At 52.3% G+C, this 18364-nt stretch overlaps 1 protein-coding gene across 1 annotated transcript in view; it reads right to left on the bottom strand.

The window, feature by feature from the left end:
- Nucleotides 1-17549, bottom strand: part of Sipa1l3 (signal induced proliferation associated 1 like 3) — a 197181-nt gene extending 179632 nt beyond the window's left edge. The window contains 1 exon segment of the mRNA XM_052199676.1: nt 17340-17549. The gene's annotated coding sequence lies outside the window, so the exon portion shown is untranslated.
- Nucleotides 17550-18364: the final 815 nt, after the last annotated feature.

Genomic DNA, 18364 nt, shown 5'->3' with positions numbered 1-18364 from the left:
AGCTACCATCAGGCACACCAGTGAGGCAGGAAGCATGAGTGCAGGGAGGGGACAGTGGGTGGCTTCTGGTCTTTGTTCTGGTGTCACAAGCCCATTTCAGTAAGAAACATTTCTAAAATAAATAAAGCAATATGGCAAGAAACTCAGTTCCTGGTCTCTAGGGCCACACAAGAGACTGACTCACCTCCACAGTGCCATCCCCGATGGACATACTGGGAATGGTGACAGCATCCACTCCAGGGGACTCCCATAAAGAAAGCACCTGTAGTGGCTCCACTATGCTGGGAAGCCCTCTGTGAGACTGGCTGCGTCATGACCATGCGTCTAACTTCAGTACCTAATGAGAGAAGGCCTAAGCAAAAGACCAAGACCCGCAGACGATCCTGACCAGTCTCCCGCTCGGGTTCACTTCCCTGACCCTTACCCACACCCTATGCAGCCTGATGCGTGGCTGACCCTAAGGACTTATTGAGTCGTTGATAAATGACTGCATGCTGCCAGGGTTGATGTAGCCATTCCTGTGGCTGTCTGGACAAAGCACTTGTACAGGACCCTATCCATCACGTGCGGCTCCTACGACTACTCCCTCCTCACCAGTCCTTTGCCCAGACAAGCAATGTACCTGATAAACTACATTTCCCAGACTTCCTTGCAGCAGAGAGTGGTCCTGTCACAAAGCTGTAGAAACCAGCTAGGGATGTCAGGAAAGCTGCTTTTCTGTAGCCATGTCTCCTTCCTCAGCTTTCCTTCTTCCTCTATCAGGGATGTGGGACAGCCAGGAAGCCGGTTGTCTTCTGACTGGGAGGCTGAAGATGCCAAAGCTGATAGGACCCTGCTCTCATCCACTGAGGAAACAGGCCCTGCGGTGTTCACAGGGGAACCCCAAAGGGCCCCTTCCTGGCAGCAATCCCTGCAGCATCCCTCCCTTCACAGTCTGTGCAGAGACAATGGCTCACTTCAGCCACAGAAGGAAGAAGGGACATGGCTAGTTCTTGCCCTAAGCCATAAGAAAACCTAAAAAGCCAAAGATGCAGGTATGGTCGGTCGTGCAGGCCCGTAGCTTGGGGTAGACGTTAAATTCAGGTCAGCCAAAGCTAGCTAGCAAGATTCCAATAAACACAAACAAGCAAACCAAGAGGAGGCCACTGTTATACAAGCCCGGTTGACTACAACTGCTACAGGGAAGGAAAGGTCCGGAGACCACACAGAAAGTTGGACAGCCATCCCAAGGTCCATTTGAAAGAGAAACATCTGGAATATTCTAGCCCCGTGCACTCCCGACTTGCAGCCACAGCAAGACCAGATGAAGAACCATCCCATCCAGCCGAGCCTCAGTCAGCCACACATGCATGAGAAATAATACTCCGTTGATGTCTTAAGACATTCGCAGTTTGCAGGACAAGCACATTCTCAAACTGAAGAGCTCTCTAACACTGAAGCAGCCAGCAGAAATCGATTCCATATTCTGATTTCTAACAAAGACTGTTAATAGGAAAGAACACGAAACCCTCCCCTCCTCTCTGATTGTGTCGTTAAGTACCCATTAGGCACAACTAATCTGTACCATGATGATGCATCTATTAATCATTTCTATAATTAAAAAGCACTGAGAGGTGGTTCACCACGGCACTGGGCCTGGTGAGCACCCCTAGAAGACACACCTCCTGCCTAGACAAGGGCATCATCACTGTGTTCCCGGTGCTTCCTGTTCAGCCTCAGAGGCCTACAGGGCTGAAGGGAAGTAGCTGAGCTCCGACACCTGTGGACTAATTAAAGCAGGCCATCAATTATAAAAATAATTTTGGGGAAAAGTCAGAAACAGAAAGAAAGCACATAGATGACATCTAGCCAAATAAATTATGGCACACCCACCCAGAGTACATTTGGGAGTGGGAGTGTGGCTCAATGGTAGAGCACTTATCACCAGTAAGGGACTAAGGATCTCAGTGGTAGAGCCCCTGCCTAGAATCCCCCAGTGAGGGGCTGGGGGCGTGGCTCAGTGGTAGAGCCCTGCCTAGGATCCCCCAGTGAGGGGCTGGGGGTGTGGCTCAGTGGTAGAGCCCTGCCTAGGATCCCCCAGTGAGGGACTGAGCGTGTGGCTCAGTGGTAGAGCCCCTCTGCCTAGAATCACCAGTGAGGGGCTGGGGGCGTGGCTCAATGGTAGAAAATATGCTACAATGAAATATCAATTTTTTTTTGATTTTTACTTAATGTATATGAATTTTTTGCCTGCATATATGTGTGTGCACCATGTGTGTGCCTGGTACCCAGAGGCTAGCAGAGGGCATCAGAGCTCCTTGATTTAATGATGGTTGTAAGCCACAATGTAGGTGCTGGGGACTAAACCCAAGTCCTCTGCAAAGAGCAGCCAGGGCTCTTAACCAACTGAGCCACCTCTCAGCCCTCTTTCTTTTCCTTTTCCCTCCCTTCCTCCCTTCTTTTCAATATGGTTTTTTGAGACAGCCTTTTTCTCTGTAACCCTGGCTGTTCTGGAACTCACTCTGTAGACCAGGTTGGCCTCGAACTCAAGAGATCCACCTGCCTCTGCCTCCTGAGTACTGGAATTAAAAACATGTGCCACCACCACCCAACCATATTTTTTTTTCTTTTAAGGAAGAGCGAATTGGAGGGATACTGGAAGATTCAGAAATATTTCCATATGGTACTGCTGTGTGAAAGCAAAATGCAGGAAAATAAAGACTGTACTATCCCTGATAGAGCAACACGGTTCCCTGCAGCACTACATATCCATGGAGAAAAATAGCCATGGTAAGATGTGGGCAGATGCTGACAAGGGAGGGCACTGCTTACGGGTCAGGTAAGGAGGGAAGGGGGGAAGGAGAGCCTAGACAAAGGGGGCTGGGGCAGACTGAAAATACTCAAGAACTTCAAGTCATCTCCTGAACACTTACCCTCCCCACTATCTTCACTCCAGGAGTATCCTGGCACACTCCATGTCACCTGACCGCTCTTTAACGGCTCGCTTACACAGGCACTATCAATTAGCACCATCTTCCAGAAAAGGCAACTGAGGCCCAGAGTTCAGGAAGTGCAGGACTCAAGCATTACAAGAAATGGCTCTTCCTCGACTTCTCCCAAAGTGATGTTCCTTGGAGCTCCGGGGACAGTGACCTGTTGCCACGGCAGCCCTCCACACTGCAACAGGCTCTGGCGGGTGAAGGGCACATGACTGTCACATGACAACGGTGGGCCCATGAGGTGCCTCTAAGCTCGGGGCTGCTGGAGAAGCCTGAGGGAGGGCCACAGCCCTGGCTCCCTGGAGCGCCTCGGGGAACCCTGCCTGGGATATTTTTACAGAATCAGTCTCTGCTACCTGGAGCCAGAAACGGAGACCGTGTCAGTTACGACACAGCCTGATTCCTCCAACTCACCAGTTAATTAAAACCTGCTCGGCGCAAAGCAAGAGTTATTGCCTATTAAAGCGGAGGGAAGGATAAACCGTGGCTGGTCGGATCGCTTCTTATCTCTCCTGCCTTCCTGCCGCAGAAACCTGGAGATATGTCACCTTTCCACACACACAGCAGACGTGCACAAATCCTCTTACTGAGATTACCCCACTGCTCGCTAACTCACCAGTACCACACTGTCTCTGTCGTGCCATGTGCCACAAACGCCCAAATGGGCCACTGCCAGGCTCCAGGCTGCGAGGCCTCAAGGGGCCGAGGGCCAGGAAGCCAGCAGCTTAGGGCTGACAGACCCCAAGAACGGCTGCTTGACCACAGAGACCAGAGAGACAGGTGCACAGGCCACGCCAACCACCGCCATGGCTTCCTGGAAATCCTGGTGGCACTCCAGCCACCCCAAGTGAGAGCAGCTAGCCACCCATCCACCAATGGGCCACCTAGTGCATAAATTCATTCATAACTGAAGCTACATACACACACACACACACACACACACACACCACGCCAGCGCTGTTCTACAAGGAGCAGGGCTTTGCTGGGCTCCCACGAAGCCAACAGTTGAGATGCAGGTGGAAGCAAAATCCAGTGGAGGAGGTGGCTCCTGGGTGACTGAGAGGAAGGCACCCTGGGTTGGGAACTTCTGAGCAGCGACTGGAGGAGGGGTGGCTTTGGAAGGTCCGTCCTAGAATGGCTGTGTGAGTGTGGGAAGGCAGGTGGACATGTCACCCCAACTACACCCACAGGCAGAGGACACAGCCAGGGAGGGGCCAGAGCAGGGAGCACGGGCCCCCGAGCTGGGGTACACCAGGTAACTAACACAGGCGCAGGGTCAGAGGAGCTGGGGCACTTGGCGCGACCGCTCAGTGGGTACTGCTGCTACTTCCTATTTCCCCCAAAAGAGGAAACCGAGGCCCTGGAGGGACCGGGATTCACAGAAGAGCACACAGCATGCATATCAGGCTGGGGCACCCGCGGCCCCTGGTAACCACGTCTGCAGACAGCAGGGGCTCAGCCAGAGTCATCTACTCTTTCCCCGGGAGTCGTGGCCTCCGTTTTCTTCTCATTTGCTCAACCCTCGGCCTCCCTTTCTTCAGGCTTAGGAACAGACAGGTAAAACACTTCATGAGAGAAGAGGGGGTAAGAGAAAGAGGAAGAAAAACAAAACAAAACAAAACAAAAAACAAGCCAGCGTTCCCTCAAAGAAACAGATACTAACTTTCTCCGGAAGGTGCTACCAAGGTTAGGAGACGGTGCCCACCTACCAGGCGTCCCGGAACGGAGCTGTGAACACACTCCAGGAAGGTGGCTACTAGATTGGCCCCAGGTGTGGCTCCTGTCCCAGCTTTTCCCTAGGCAAGTGCCACCTGCCCCAGCTCCCTAGGCCGACCTGGGGTGGTGCCTCCTCCTGCGCTGTGGGTGTCTGGAATGCGGAAACGGGAACCAGCCATGCCAGCTTCTAACGACTTATGCAGCCAGCGGCCTCCAGGCCCCGCCAGCTCCCGGAGTTCCCCCGAGATGGCTGCTCTCCGCATACAGGCACATTCCCAAAGAAGCTGTTTTGCCAATATTCCCTTTGGGGAAGGGAAATAACAGGACTCCTTACTCATCAGACACGTGGTCTTGGGTCTGAATGAGTTTGGGAGAAAGCTCGAAGGAAGGTAACAAAGCCTGCCTGTTACAGGCCACCTGCTCGGGGCTGAGCCAGGCTGGATGAGCGCCACAGCATCCCTGCCCCAGCCCAGCAGCTCCAGTCACAGCCTTCCTACCCACAGGTGGGCCCCTCACCTCTGCCGACTGACCAGCAGCGCTGGCTGCAGAGGCTGCAGGCTTAATGATTAAACCTTCCACCCAGCCTTGGAAGCGCAGCTCTGGGAGGTGCTGCCCTAAACACTGCAGTCTCTCCAGGGCCTCACAGGAGCCTTTACATCAGAACTACAGCCACGCCTCTTTTACAGATAGTGTTCAACAGAAGTCACAGGACAGAGGTCACAGAGCAAGTGGGGGCTCAACCCAAGCGGGACAGCTCTAGAGAGTCCAGCTCTTGACTGCTGTACTAATATGCCCTTGTGAAGAGACTAGTGTCCACCCTGGGATAGGTCATGGCTCTGGCCCATCAAAACACTCAGGAACAGATGGAGCCCAATAGCCTATGGCTATGATCTCAGCACTGGAAAAGCAAGACAGGATTTCAAGGTCACACTCAAAGCTGCGTAGCAAGTTCAGGACCAAAATGAGCTACATGAGGCTGTCTCAAAACAAACACACACACAAAAATAAAACAAAAAAAAAACAAAGAATAAGCAAAATAGTCCCATAATTCTCAGCTGTGTTATCACAGGCTGCTCACACCTGAGCCTTCAAAATGGAACACGCCCACTCGCAGTTACAACTCTTGACCTCTGGACGTCTGATGGAACCGTTCAGACTCCCAGGTGTGATGTGCAGGGCCTGCATCTGGGAGGCGGAGGCAGGAGGAGCTTCTGCCAGCAAGGCCAGACTGGCTGTGGGTGGCACACCGGGTCTCGGAAGAGCCAGATTAGAACTCTTACTACTTTCTTTATGAAACTGCGGCAAACTGTGATGCTCTTGCCTGCAGGGAGCTCTCAGTCACCTAAGAACCATCTGGCAAGATAAAAGCAAGCAACCAAAGGGCTTGTGGCAAGCAAATGCCCGTGTACTCGAGGGGCACCGGCTCTGAGCCAGGCATGAAGCAGGAGCTTCAATCCCCTCCACCGTGCAGACAGGAAACCGGAGGCCATGGGGCGTACCCAAGATCAATAAATACAGGGCCCAGTATGACCCAGGACTTGCACACAGGCTAAGTCACATTTCTCAGGCCCTCTGCAGTCTCCCAGGGCAACTGCCATCCACAGGTAGGTAGAGAAAAATTCTGCCTGTATGAGGAACATCGCTTTCATAGAGCGTTGGGGACTGGAACGGAACCACCGGCGTTCACAATTTGAGCTGGCAACCTATACTTGACCTACATCCTCCCCTTGTGCCCACTAAACAGTCCTCCAGGGTCCTCAGAGTTAAGCCTCTGTGAGAAGCATCTTGCTCAGGAGCGGGAGGGAGCAGGGGGGGACCCCAGGCGGTGCCAAGCAGAGTGAGCTCTCAGAAAGCATGCGCATACCTCCAGTGTTGTGCCCAACTTGAGGAGTCCCTACACTTTCAGACAAAATGTCTGGTAGCTGGCGCGATGAAGGGCTCCTAGGGCACGGGGAGTATGCACAGGTTTTCCAAGTCAGACATGATTAAAGAGCACACAGGTAAGTCGCGGAGTAATTACAGATCTTAGAAGTGCAACATGGACAGCACGACGCAGGATGCTGTGGTTCTGGTGTCCCACCGTCTGCAGCTGGTCCTCGCACTCTTGTGCGCTCCTGAATGGTACTGTGAGCTTACAGCCTCTGCCCTGACCTCTGAACTCCACAGACAGGGATATGTGTCCCGGTGCTACCACAAGAGACCTACGAGGAATCAGGAGGCAGGGCATAAAAGCAAGGTTCTTCTCTCTTAAAGGGACACATGGGTGTCTCTCAACTGCTGCTGAGTGGGGTGTGCCAACTGAAGCCACACAGGGAGTCAGGGGTCATGAGAGGTGCATAGCCAAGGCACAGTGACACAAGCGACTGGGACTGGGTCCTTGTCCATTTTTGAAGAGCTACTGTCAACCCTTGCTGAGACCCCTGGGATTCCTTGTCATCTGAATCTCATTTCCAGACAGTTTTGTTGGGGCTTCCTATGATAGATCCACGAGTCTCAAAAACGTGTTTTCTGGGCACAGACCCTGGTAGCTCCCAGGGGATTGTTGAAAGCCCAAATATTCACTCACGCTGCACCTGGAGCATGGAGCTTTCTGGACAAGCCCCTCTTGTCTGTGATTCTGCCAGCCTGAGAACCCTGCAAGGGCACGCAAGGCTGAAAAGTGACTGACCGTCAATCATTCCCTAGCCTTTGACCCCCCCAGGTGAGTTACTTAAATTCTCCAAAGGGAGTAAGTGGGTGAGCTGGAGGCGTGGCTTAGGTGAGTGCCTGCATGGAAAGCACCTAGCGCCGTGTCTGACCATTGACTACTACCGCTGCCACTGCAGTCATCCTTACTGTCAGCAGCCAAAGACGCCAAGGAGGCAACTTCTGGTCCAGGTCCCCCAAGGCTGGGCCCCGCCTCCTTTACATTTATCTTACACCCAGGAGCCAGTCCTTTGGGGATCCTCGAGGACTTCTATCTTTTTGGTCAGTATAAAGGTGTGGCAAATGGGAGGGGCCAGAGGGATTTCTTCCTCCTCCGCACAGTGATTCCTAGGCCTCTCCACAAGCCACTTCCTCCCCACTGTGGGCCCAGCACACACCACCACGGGACTCTAAACTCAGGAACCAAGATGAGAAGGCTGAGGACTCACCTACCAGGTCCCATCCAGTAAAGGACTCTTTTCACACCGCACCAGAGTCAAGCTCTGGAGCCATAGCTGGGCAAGGGTTCTTACTCCGAGCTGTTACAGGCACTGTAGGGCCAGCCAGTGACAGCAAAGAATGAGATGTAGGAGGTCTGGTCTCTGGCCACCAATCCTTAAGAGTGAGGAGGACTGACCAATGGCCTCTAGCTCAAGAAAGGAAGCTGTGAGACCTAACTTTGTAAAGCTTAAAGTCAAAGCATTCTTAATCCACAGACAAGACCCACGGTCAGGTTATGGTCCAACCCAGCACAAGCCAGGGAAGAGCTATGTGAGGGATGGAGGTTGGCAGGCACCTGGGCCCGCCCCGTTGCTCGGGAAGGGACCGGGATGTCTAATGCGTCCAGCCCACGCAGCTGCGGCTACTACTCAAATATCAATACTATTTACCAGTCAACACTGTAAGGAGAAGAGCAGGCTCTTACCACTCCCACCTCTATCTCCCCATCTCCCTAAGTCAGCCTGCTACACTGATGCCCCAGGAGCTCAGCATGCCCCCACCCCATGCTGTCCTCTGGCTACACTGCCTAAAACTTCAACCCCTTCCAACCTTACCGCAGTGGTTGCTACCATCCGGCAGGGCAGGTACACAGCTTCTTTACCTTGTTTTTTTATGGTTTTTTAAACAATATTTTCCACACACGTGGAAAGTCAGAACAACTTGTAATTGTTCTCTCTTCTGCCACGAGGTGGGTTCTAGGGATCAAAGGCGGGCTTTTATCCCCTGAGGCATGTTATGGGCCCTTTTGTTCTATTGTTTTTGTGACTCTTTGAGGTAGGTTTCATGTAGCCCAGGCTGGCCTCAAACTCAGGACACAGATGAAGATGGATGGCCTTGACTCCCTGAGCACCCTGACTGTTTCCCCAGGCTGAGGCTACCGGTGTGTGCCGCTACCATTCCTGTTTCCTAGCCTCACACTCAGTGGGCCCCAGAATGGTGAGAAAGCATAGTTCTCACGAGAGCACGATCAAGGAGGTTTACAAACCAAAGCTAGGGAGAGCTCTGTGAGTTCAAGGCCACCTGGGTTACGGAGTGAGTTCCAGGACAGCCAGGGCCGTGGAGACAGACCCAACCTCAAAAACCCAAGATAAAAACAAACAAACAGATCAAATCTGGGGGCTTGGAAGATGATTCACTGAAGGCACTTGTGCCAAATCTGGACCTGAGGTCTGTTCCTGGGTCACCATGGTAAAAGGAGAGAACTGATCGCCAAAAGAACTGATCTCCGCATGTACACCACAGCGCATGCCCCAGACCCCCATATAAAGTTTTAGAGAAAGACTCAAAGCTCTACATTACGGCACATGTGTGTAGAGGCGACACTTGAGAAGCACAGGCAGAAGGATCAGAAGGCATCTGAGGTCAGCCTGGGCCACACGAAACCCTGTGCTTAATTCGAAAGAGGGCTGAGGAGATGAAGCTCAATAGAGAAAGCACTTGCTGGGCAAGCGCGAGGCCTCGTGTTTCATCCCCAGAACCCATGTTACGAAAAGTGAACTCCTGAGTCCCGGCTGTGGAGAGGCAGAGACAGAGCTGACCCCTGGGGCTGATGGCCAGCCAACCTAGCCTGCTTATGGATTCCTGGCCAGTGAGGGGTTGGGGAGAGGGCTGGGCCTGAGGAATGGGAGCTACATGTCTTCACATGCAAGTGCTAGCATTCACACACGCACACCTGCACACACAAGCATACACGAGGATAACAACTACCAAATGCACAGTGCCAGCATTTGGGTTTTGCCAAGCCTCAAATCTGACACTGTGGGTCCACACACGCATGCGTCATGCGTGCTTCTGTCCTGACAATGAGGACCCTGGTGTGGAACAAGGTTCCTTAGAGAAAGGATCCTCAGCTAGAAGAAAGGGTGCCAGCTCTCAGACAGAATCACCTCTGTCACCTCTGCCACCTCCCTAAGACCTGCAGGAAGCAAAGGAGCCGGCAGAAACTCCCTGCCCCCCCACCCCCGACCCCCAAGGGTTCCTGCTCCTCCGCCTGATGCTTCTTACCCCAGAGATTTCATCGAGGGCTGGGGAGTTTGCTACAGGAGCTTCGACACAGTGTGCTGGGGAACACAAGCTGGTTGTAGCAGTCACACTGTTGGCCAGATATATCAGTTCCCCAAGAAATGTCCCAAGCTGCCCCTCTTCATTCTGTGGTCAAAAACCAGAACTAAAGCAGACATTTCCATGGCCTCCTGGGGCAACGATGCCTGCAACCCAAAGGCTGGCTTTAGGTTCCTTGTGGAGCCTTCACAAAGCCCGCAGAGCCAAGGCGGGTGTCGGGCTGTTCTGGCTGTTCTGAGTGAGGGATCAAGGGCAGATCTGAGGCCTCCTGTTGAAACAGGTCTTTGGAAAAAGAAATGTAGGTGGAGCCTCACAGTCAGGTGCTGGGAGGAAACAGATTAGGGCCCCAGGAGGACCCTGCCACCGTGGGCTCAGTAGAAACAGGAGGCCGTGTGGCTGCTGGGGCTGGCCAGGGTGCTCGATGCTTCTAAAGCCCCAGCCACTCAATGACTTGTATAATGAAGAAGAAGGGGAGCAGAAGCAAATAACTGTATTAAGTGGAATGAGCAGAGGCAGGGAATTCCCCACACGCACTCTTGAGCCTGAACCACACAAATAAATGCCGAGTGAAATCTCCTGTACTTGATTTTAACTTTTCCTGATGAGACACTTGAAACACACGAGGGTAGAGGGAGGCCCTCCCCACGGCTGCAGCCGTTCCCAGCCCAGGGCCAACCTCGGTCCAGCTCTCACGCGCCCCCGCCAGCCTGTCCGCCCCCGTCCAGGCACAGCGAAGCACATGCTGGACATCCCAACGGTCCACTGGCAGGAATTTCACAATGTACGTCCTAGAGATAAGGGCTGAGTCGTGGGACCATGATCACATCTGAAAAACTCACAATACTACCAATGCTCAGACCGCCGTTGTTACTTCAGTGGAGATGGGAGGATGAGTCTTGGATCAGAGAAACCCCAGGCCCAGTGCGGCAGTAGGCCTCATGGCCCCAAAGCATTTGGAAGCTGCTGCAGGGGTTTCCGAGAGGAGGTATGTGGGGTGAAGAGGCTGGCACTGGAGGGGGTGACCCACTGCACACCCCATCTGCCCATCTGTCATTTCATGGACAGGCCACGGGTTACACAGGCTCTGGAAGAGACAGTAACTTGGCTCCAGCTTCTCTGAACCTCAGTTTCCCCAGATGACAGTGACTATGCTATCCCATGGAGCAGACCAAAGAATCCAAGCTCTTACCCAGCAGAGCTCCCAGAACCGTGCTCCAGAACAGTGCTCCCTCAGACGGTCAATTCAGTAGTGTTACTGCGCAGTTACACACCGGGCATCGCCAGGAGGTGAGCACAAATCACTTCGGCAACATAACAAACTTGGAATCCACCTGCTCGGCCTGGCTGACAGGCGCAGCTCCGTCCTGCCCCTTCTTAGGTCTCAGGTAGTCCGTACATCTAGAAATGAACTCAAGCTGGACTATAGAAGGATTTCTGGTGTTTAGATAAAAGACAGCATTCCTCAAGAACTTGTGAAACCAGTTCCCATGTGCCAAAAGAAGTCATTTCCCTTACCGCTGGCAAAAGGGACTGCTGGCTACTTGTGGCCCCGATCAGCATATCAAGGCCCATGCTAGTTCCCAGGCTCCCTCAGGATCACAAGAACATTCAAATACACTTTCATCTCCTGGCCCTTCCTTACAACCCACGCTCATTTCTCTACCCCAAGACTCTCGTCTATCTCTCGCTGTCTTGCTATTCTCACCCCTCCCTCCGTCCCTCCCTCCGTCCCTCCGTCCCCTTCTTGCTCTGCTCGATTTAGTCTGCTTTCTTTTCTCTTTACTCTGGGCTCTTTGCGAAAGCTGTGCCCCTGATGCCCAACCGAGAGCACCTGTCAGTGGACACGAGGCCACAGCATCCCGTACTGCTCCACGGCTGTGTGACGGAGGTATTACACAGCTAGCAGTGCTTTGCCCATCAAACAACCTGGAAAAGAAATGCTGTGCCCACGTCCCCCACTGGCCTCATAAAGGGGACCTGCCATCAAGAGGATCGGTCTACAGCCATCCCATTTGTTTTGGGGGTTTTGCTTGTTTTGTTTTCGTATTTTCTAGACAGCATAGCTCTGGCTGTCCTGGAACTCACTCTGTGGACCAGGCTGGCCTTGAACTCATGGAGATCTGCCTGCCTCTGCCTCCCAAGCACTAGGATGAACAGGGTGCGCCACCACCAGCCGGCTTCAATAAAGTTAATTACATGATTAGACTACTGGAACTGGTTTGGTTTTTTTGGGGGGGGAGGGGGAGGGTTTCTCTTTGTAGCCCTGGCTGTCCTGGAACGCACTCTGTAGACTAGGCTGCCTTCGAACTCAGAAATCTGCCTGCCTCTGCCTCCCAAGTGCTGGGATTACAGGTGTGTACAACCACACCCGGCTGACTACTGGAACTGTTAACTGAGGGTGTGTGGAATACTTAGACAAGCACCTGGCAGCCAAATGTTAGCAGCTCTTGCTATTATTACGTTACAAACTTTAAAGTCGTGTGAGCTTGGAGAAGAGAAACCCACCCTGTTCCAACGACAACACTGCTTCTGTCCTGCGCATTCTACCGTCCTGCCTCGTACTTGCTGTTCCTCCATTCCTCTGCTGGAACTGCCCCCCCACTTGTGGCAGAGGTGATGCCTCTTGCTCATTCAGTCTTACCTCACATGCCTTTCCCTCCCTCCTCGGGCTGTGTATTAATCGCCCCTCCCAACCGCTCTATGCTCCCCACCAGCTGCTCTGGCCTTTTACCCTGTCATTCACCCCAATCCCCCCCCCCCCACCTAAAACCGCCTGAAAGTAGCATGAACATGTTTGTTCTTTAACTTCTAATCAAACACAACCCTGAAACTACCTGGCTGTACTGCCCATCTCCCCAAGTAGTCTGCAAGCCCTAAGAGAGCTTTTTTTTTTATCCGAGCCAGGCATGAGTCTGTAATCACAACACTTGGGAGGAGGAACAGAAGCCCGAGAGTTCAAGGTCAGCCTGAGCTACATTGCAAGAGAAAAAAATGGAGAACAGACCCTACCCGGCTCATTCACTGTCAAATCCTCCAGAGCCTATGAGAGATCCTGGATAGGGAAGATGCCCAATAAACTGGTCAACTTAATAAGGTAACAGTAACTCAGGCCTGACCCAGAGCTGACAGCAGCCCAGCAGGCCAGGATCTTACAGACATCTCATTCCATCTCCACCAACCCCGGAAACAGACACAGAAGGTGACGGCAAACATTTCACATAAGAAGAAAAAGCTTCACAAGTATGTTCTATGTTAGTGGCTCCATGGGATTTAAATCCAGAGCCGCTACCTATGCCCCCATTTCAAGCATTTCTCATTTCTTACAAGTATGAGGACAGCCCCTTATTGGTGCTCCACCACAACTCCCCACCCCCACCCCTGCTGTGGTGGACTCTTCCTTTTCTGGGCAGATTTTCTCTTCCTTCTAAGCAGCTAAGCCTCTCACCCCCCCCCCCCAGGCCAACATTTCCAAACTGGCACCTGCTTTCTAACTTTTCTGCATTTTTTCCTGGTATCTCCAATGATACCAGCTTCTCCCAGGAAGGACTCTGGATTTCAGAGACGGTAAAGCAGCAACAATGGACCCTGCCCTTAAAAGTCTGATACATTTTATCTCTCAACAACTACACCAAAGGAAGGTCCTGGGACCATCTGATTTTCAGATCCAGCAATGAAGTCCAGGAGAGCATGTGCCATACCCAAGGGAATGTAAGCCAGCTACGCTACACAAAGATGGGAGCAGACTGGACGTGTATATGCGTGTGTGTATACATGTACACATGTGTATATATGTATGTATGTATGTATGTGTGTATATATGTGTGTATATGTGTATGTATGTATATATGTGTACATGTATACATGCATGCACATATGTATGTATATACATGTACATACACATACATAAACATATGCATACATATGTACATGTATACATACATGTGTATATATGCATTATATGTGTAAATACATGTATATGTGAATATATGTATACATATATACATATGTGTGTATATATGTATGTGTATATATATGTGTGTGTGTGTATATATATATATATATATATAGGAGAAGGAAGAAGAAAACAAAACAGTTGATATAAGCACATATAGATAGATGTAAACACACACACACATACACACACAAGCATACAGCCAAATTACCAAGGTCCATGGCATCTCCATTTTGCTCTCTTTGGCACTCCAAAAGCTGACACTGGATACTTATTATTACTCTCAGTCTAAATGAGCAGTTATCTCAAGGGAAACGAGACTGGTTGGAAGGTGGTACTCACCTTTCCTTTCTATACCTCCACAGTGCTTGGCGTGCTACCGTGAGCTTACCTGTCTCGTATACTCTGGTTTTTGAGACAGGGCATCTGATGTAACACAGGCTAGCTTTGATCCTCCTGGCCAACTCTACTGCCAAGTGTGTCAGCACGCTCACTCTGCATAAATTCAACCACACACACACACACACACTCAGAAGGAGGGAGGGAGAGAACTGGGGGCGGGGAGAGAAGGGGGGAGATAGAGACAGACTATGGCCATCACAGCCTTAAAAAATAAACATACAAATTGGCCTGGCAGCGCCCTCTTATTCTAGCAGCTGAAACAAATACCAGCGAAAACATATCGTATTCTTTTTTTAAAACATAAGTACTTTTAATTTAGCCTTTGCAAGGTACGAAGCCTAAGCTTGAAAACATAGGCAAATCCATTTTCGGCAGACCAGGACAGCAATTGCGGCACGTTCTACATTCCATGTGTGATTTACCGCCTAACAACTGCAACATCTGAACACCAGGCTCACTGCTAACTCTTAAACCATTCCACTGGAAAGGTTTAAGAAACATTTGCTGTTGTCACTACAAGGGAAATAGCCCAGGATCTGTTTTAAGTCGTTGCCTTAATACTGCAGATTAAAACAACAACAACAACAACAACAAAAAACAAAACCAGGCCAAACAAACCAACCTTAAATGTGATGGCCGTCATAAATTTGATTAAACCAGTTTGCCAACCTCAAATGAAATCACAAGCACAGGTTTACCCTGCCACAGAGACCCAGCATGATCCTTCCCAGCCTCTGCCCTGGTGTGTGTGGGGTGTGTGTGTGTGTGTTGCCTTCCCACACTGGATATTCTCATGCACTGAGAGAGTGCAGCTTTTCATAAAGAACTTGTCTTTGGCAGGTTAAAGACCAGAGAAATGAGCTGCCTGAAGGCCAGGCCTTCCTGATACATGTGTAGCCACAGCAGTCTGGCCAAATTCCCATTGTCTTCTCTGGAGCATATGGAGTATATACTACATATATGTACCCTACGATCATGCTTGCTGGCCTAAAAGAAACACCTGAACCTCGTGGGGAAAGCCCTGCCTCCACAGCTAGGTTTACGCCTGAAATCCCAGTAGCTGCCGACACAACACAGGATGACAAGTTCAAAGTCATCCTCGGCTACAACAGGAACTTAAGGGCGACCTGGGTGACCAGAGACCCTGTCTTGAAACAGAGAGAAAAGGTCACCTTCAGGGGACAGGGAGACCTCCAGCTTGAGTTCCGTGAAGCGATGCTTCTGTAACAGGGCCGCTCTGTCCTCCTCTCCAGTCAACTGGACTAGGGAGGCTGCAGAAGGCTTCTGAGTTACTGCCTCGGGCAACAGGGTCACTGTTAGTCGATATGCTGTGATGGCGGCCGCTACTGAATCAAGGAGGGGGAAGAGGAGGAAGTGTTCAGATGGACAAGCTGAGTTCACAATGCCCAAGAACATCCATTAGGGGACGTAAAGGACACGTAAGTCCCATGTGTGCAGCCGGAGGCGAGGGGGCTAGTGTTTTTGAGACGCAGAGTCCAGAGCCACACTGGGGTACGGGGTTTACAGCAGCTGGGGAGTAAGTGCTTAACATGCACAAAGCCCTAGATTCCATCCTCAGTATCTAACAATAATAATAATAATAATGAGTGAAATATACTGCCTGGGAGGAGGAGGACTGTGCAAGGGTTGCTGATGGTAGTTTAGCACTCTTTGGGTCTTTAACCTTCGCTGAGTAAACTTTAAGGATGGGGCACTAACCTTGCACTCTGCCCTATAGGTACAAACAGAATCAGAAATGCCTTATTGCAGAAAACAAGAGAGGTACATTCATCAAGTGTTTGGGGGCCCTGTGTTTGCCAACCACAAACTATCTCCCGGAGTCAGAACAATCCTGGCATAGAAGTCCTATGACTACCATTTCACAGATGGGACACTGAGGCTGGGAGGGAATGTGTGGGGGAGCGCAGGGCTGTCATGTCACAGCCCACAGTTAGGCAGCCTCTGGGCCAGATGGAGAGGACTGAAGAACTATCATAATCCACAGGAGCTGAGACTCAGTGAAGGCTGGCTCAGCCTAGTGTTCAGCAAATCATCACACCCTTACCAAGGTAACACTGCTATTGTCCCATTTTTTTTTTATAAACGAAAAAGCTAAGTCTGGCAGAGGGGAAAGCCGATTGGACTCGGTGTTGAATCGGGCGCACTGGGGAGACCAAGGCTATGGTCAGAGCCCTACCCAGAGAGGGTCTCTAAGCTCCCCAGAAACGCCGAATAAATGACAGCATTTACAGGCTGCTATGTGCCAGCAGCTGTGCTAAGCACTTTACACAGGGTGTTCTTTTACATCTTCTAAACAATTCGATGAGGTGGTTTCCACTGAAATCTCCACTTTTATATTTAGGCATAGAAAGGGAAACTAAGGCACAGAGGGGTGACGTTAGTTGCCCAAGGTCACACAGCTTGCTGGTGCACGGCAAAACCTAAATTTGAACGTGAGTCTTTCTGCTTCACAAGCAAAAGCTCTTACTAAAACGATCGCAGTTAACAGCAGCTACTCTGCATTGAGTGTGAACTACGGACTCAGGTCTTTACATGCACATGGCCAACTAATTGGCAATCTACAGTATCTTCACCTCATTTCTCCAGGAACTAACAATAACGCAAGCCTGTAATAAGTATCCTCAATGTGAAACGCCTTATTCACTAGATCTCAACACCTCAGAACAATCACCAGCAAAAGACAATTCCTCCTTCCCCGTTTTACCGAAGGCAAAAACGAGATTCGGCGCGGTTTTCCCAGACCGCAGCTCCAGAGTGGCAGAGCTGGGACGTGCACCCACGTCTCCCGGACTCCAAGCTCTTCCCCACCGTGCCGGGTTGCACGTCTGGAAAGTTGAGCCATGCGGGCACGAGTCCCGCCGGGTACGGAGGGCGTGAGTCCCGGCGCTGCCGCCCCTCACTGCCGATGCCCACACCCGGCCGTCCGCCTGGTCACCCCGCCTGTGCTGACCCTCGGGGTCCGAGCAGCTACCAAATCCCCACCACCCTTGCCGGAGACTGCTCCTGCACCAGAAGCCACGTACCTAGGCGTCCCGGCCACACGCCCCGCGGGCTCCTCGACCGCGGCGTTCAGCACAGCGCGGCTCGCTAGAGACGCCGCCAGCTCCAGTGGCCCGAGTGACTTCCAGGCTGCCCACTTCCAAGCCGATTCGCGCGAGGCCTCGTGGGAACTGTAGTTTCTCCCTAAGAAGCAGCGCGCTGAAGAGAGCCTGGCGCGCGGGGCCTGCCGGGAGTCGTAGGCACGCCACCGCACCGCCTTCTGGGAATCGTAGTCTACTGGTGGCTTCGGTGCAGCGCCAGTCTCCAGAGGACTTCCGCAGCCCCGAGGGGTGTGAGGCAGGGAGGCGTGTCTTGTGTCGGCTCCAGCCCGGGAGCCTTGCTCTTCACCTTGTTCGACCGGTTTCTCTTTTCTCCTAGCCACGTCCGCCTTCTCCCTCTGCTCGCGGAACCTTTCGCCGTCCCTCTCCGCAGGGCGGGAGTCTACTACTCCGAGCCTGCGAGCCTGGGGAGGGGCGGGAAGACTGGAGCCCTGCGCTAGACCCCCTTGAGCGCTGGGCGGAGCGGGACGGCGGCGGCGCGCCCTCGCGCACGCGCGCTCTCCGTCCGCCTCGGCCCTGGATTGCTGGGGGGTCCCCCCTCGGGGCGGGGGGTCGGAGGACTTCTTTTCCCACCCCCTTTTTGGAACGCGTGCGCGTGCCACCGTGCACACGCGCTCGCTCGGGTTGCTCCGGTCAATCCGCCGAGTGCGGGGCTGCGGGACTAACCGTTCTGTTGGTGGGGTCCTCCCACATCGTTTTCAAGGTAGCTTCCCAGGTCCCCTCTAGGTCTGTTCGTCTACACACAGGAGCTCCGGGGTGCCGCAGAGCTCGCAGTCCCTTGTCGGGAGTCCTGTCACAGGTAACAGGCGCGGCTCCTGCCCGAAGGAGGTGGACACACCTACCTCCCGCCCATGTGGATTCCGGGGAGTCGGAACGTGAGGACGCGGCTCCCCGTGTTCCTCTCGGCTCCAGACCGGTCCCCGAGATGGGAGGCGCAGAATCACGACCCG

Source organism: Apodemus sylvaticus, chromosome 1, assembly GCF_947179515.1.
Source record: "Apodemus sylvaticus chromosome 1, mApoSyl1.1, whole genome shotgun sequence".
NCBI classification, from domain to species: domain Eukaryota; kingdom Metazoa; phylum Chordata; class Mammalia; order Rodentia; family Muridae; genus Apodemus; species Apodemus sylvaticus.
The sequence above is the reverse complement of the archived record's forward strand: the minus strand, read 5'-3'. Positions and strand labels throughout refer to the sequence as shown.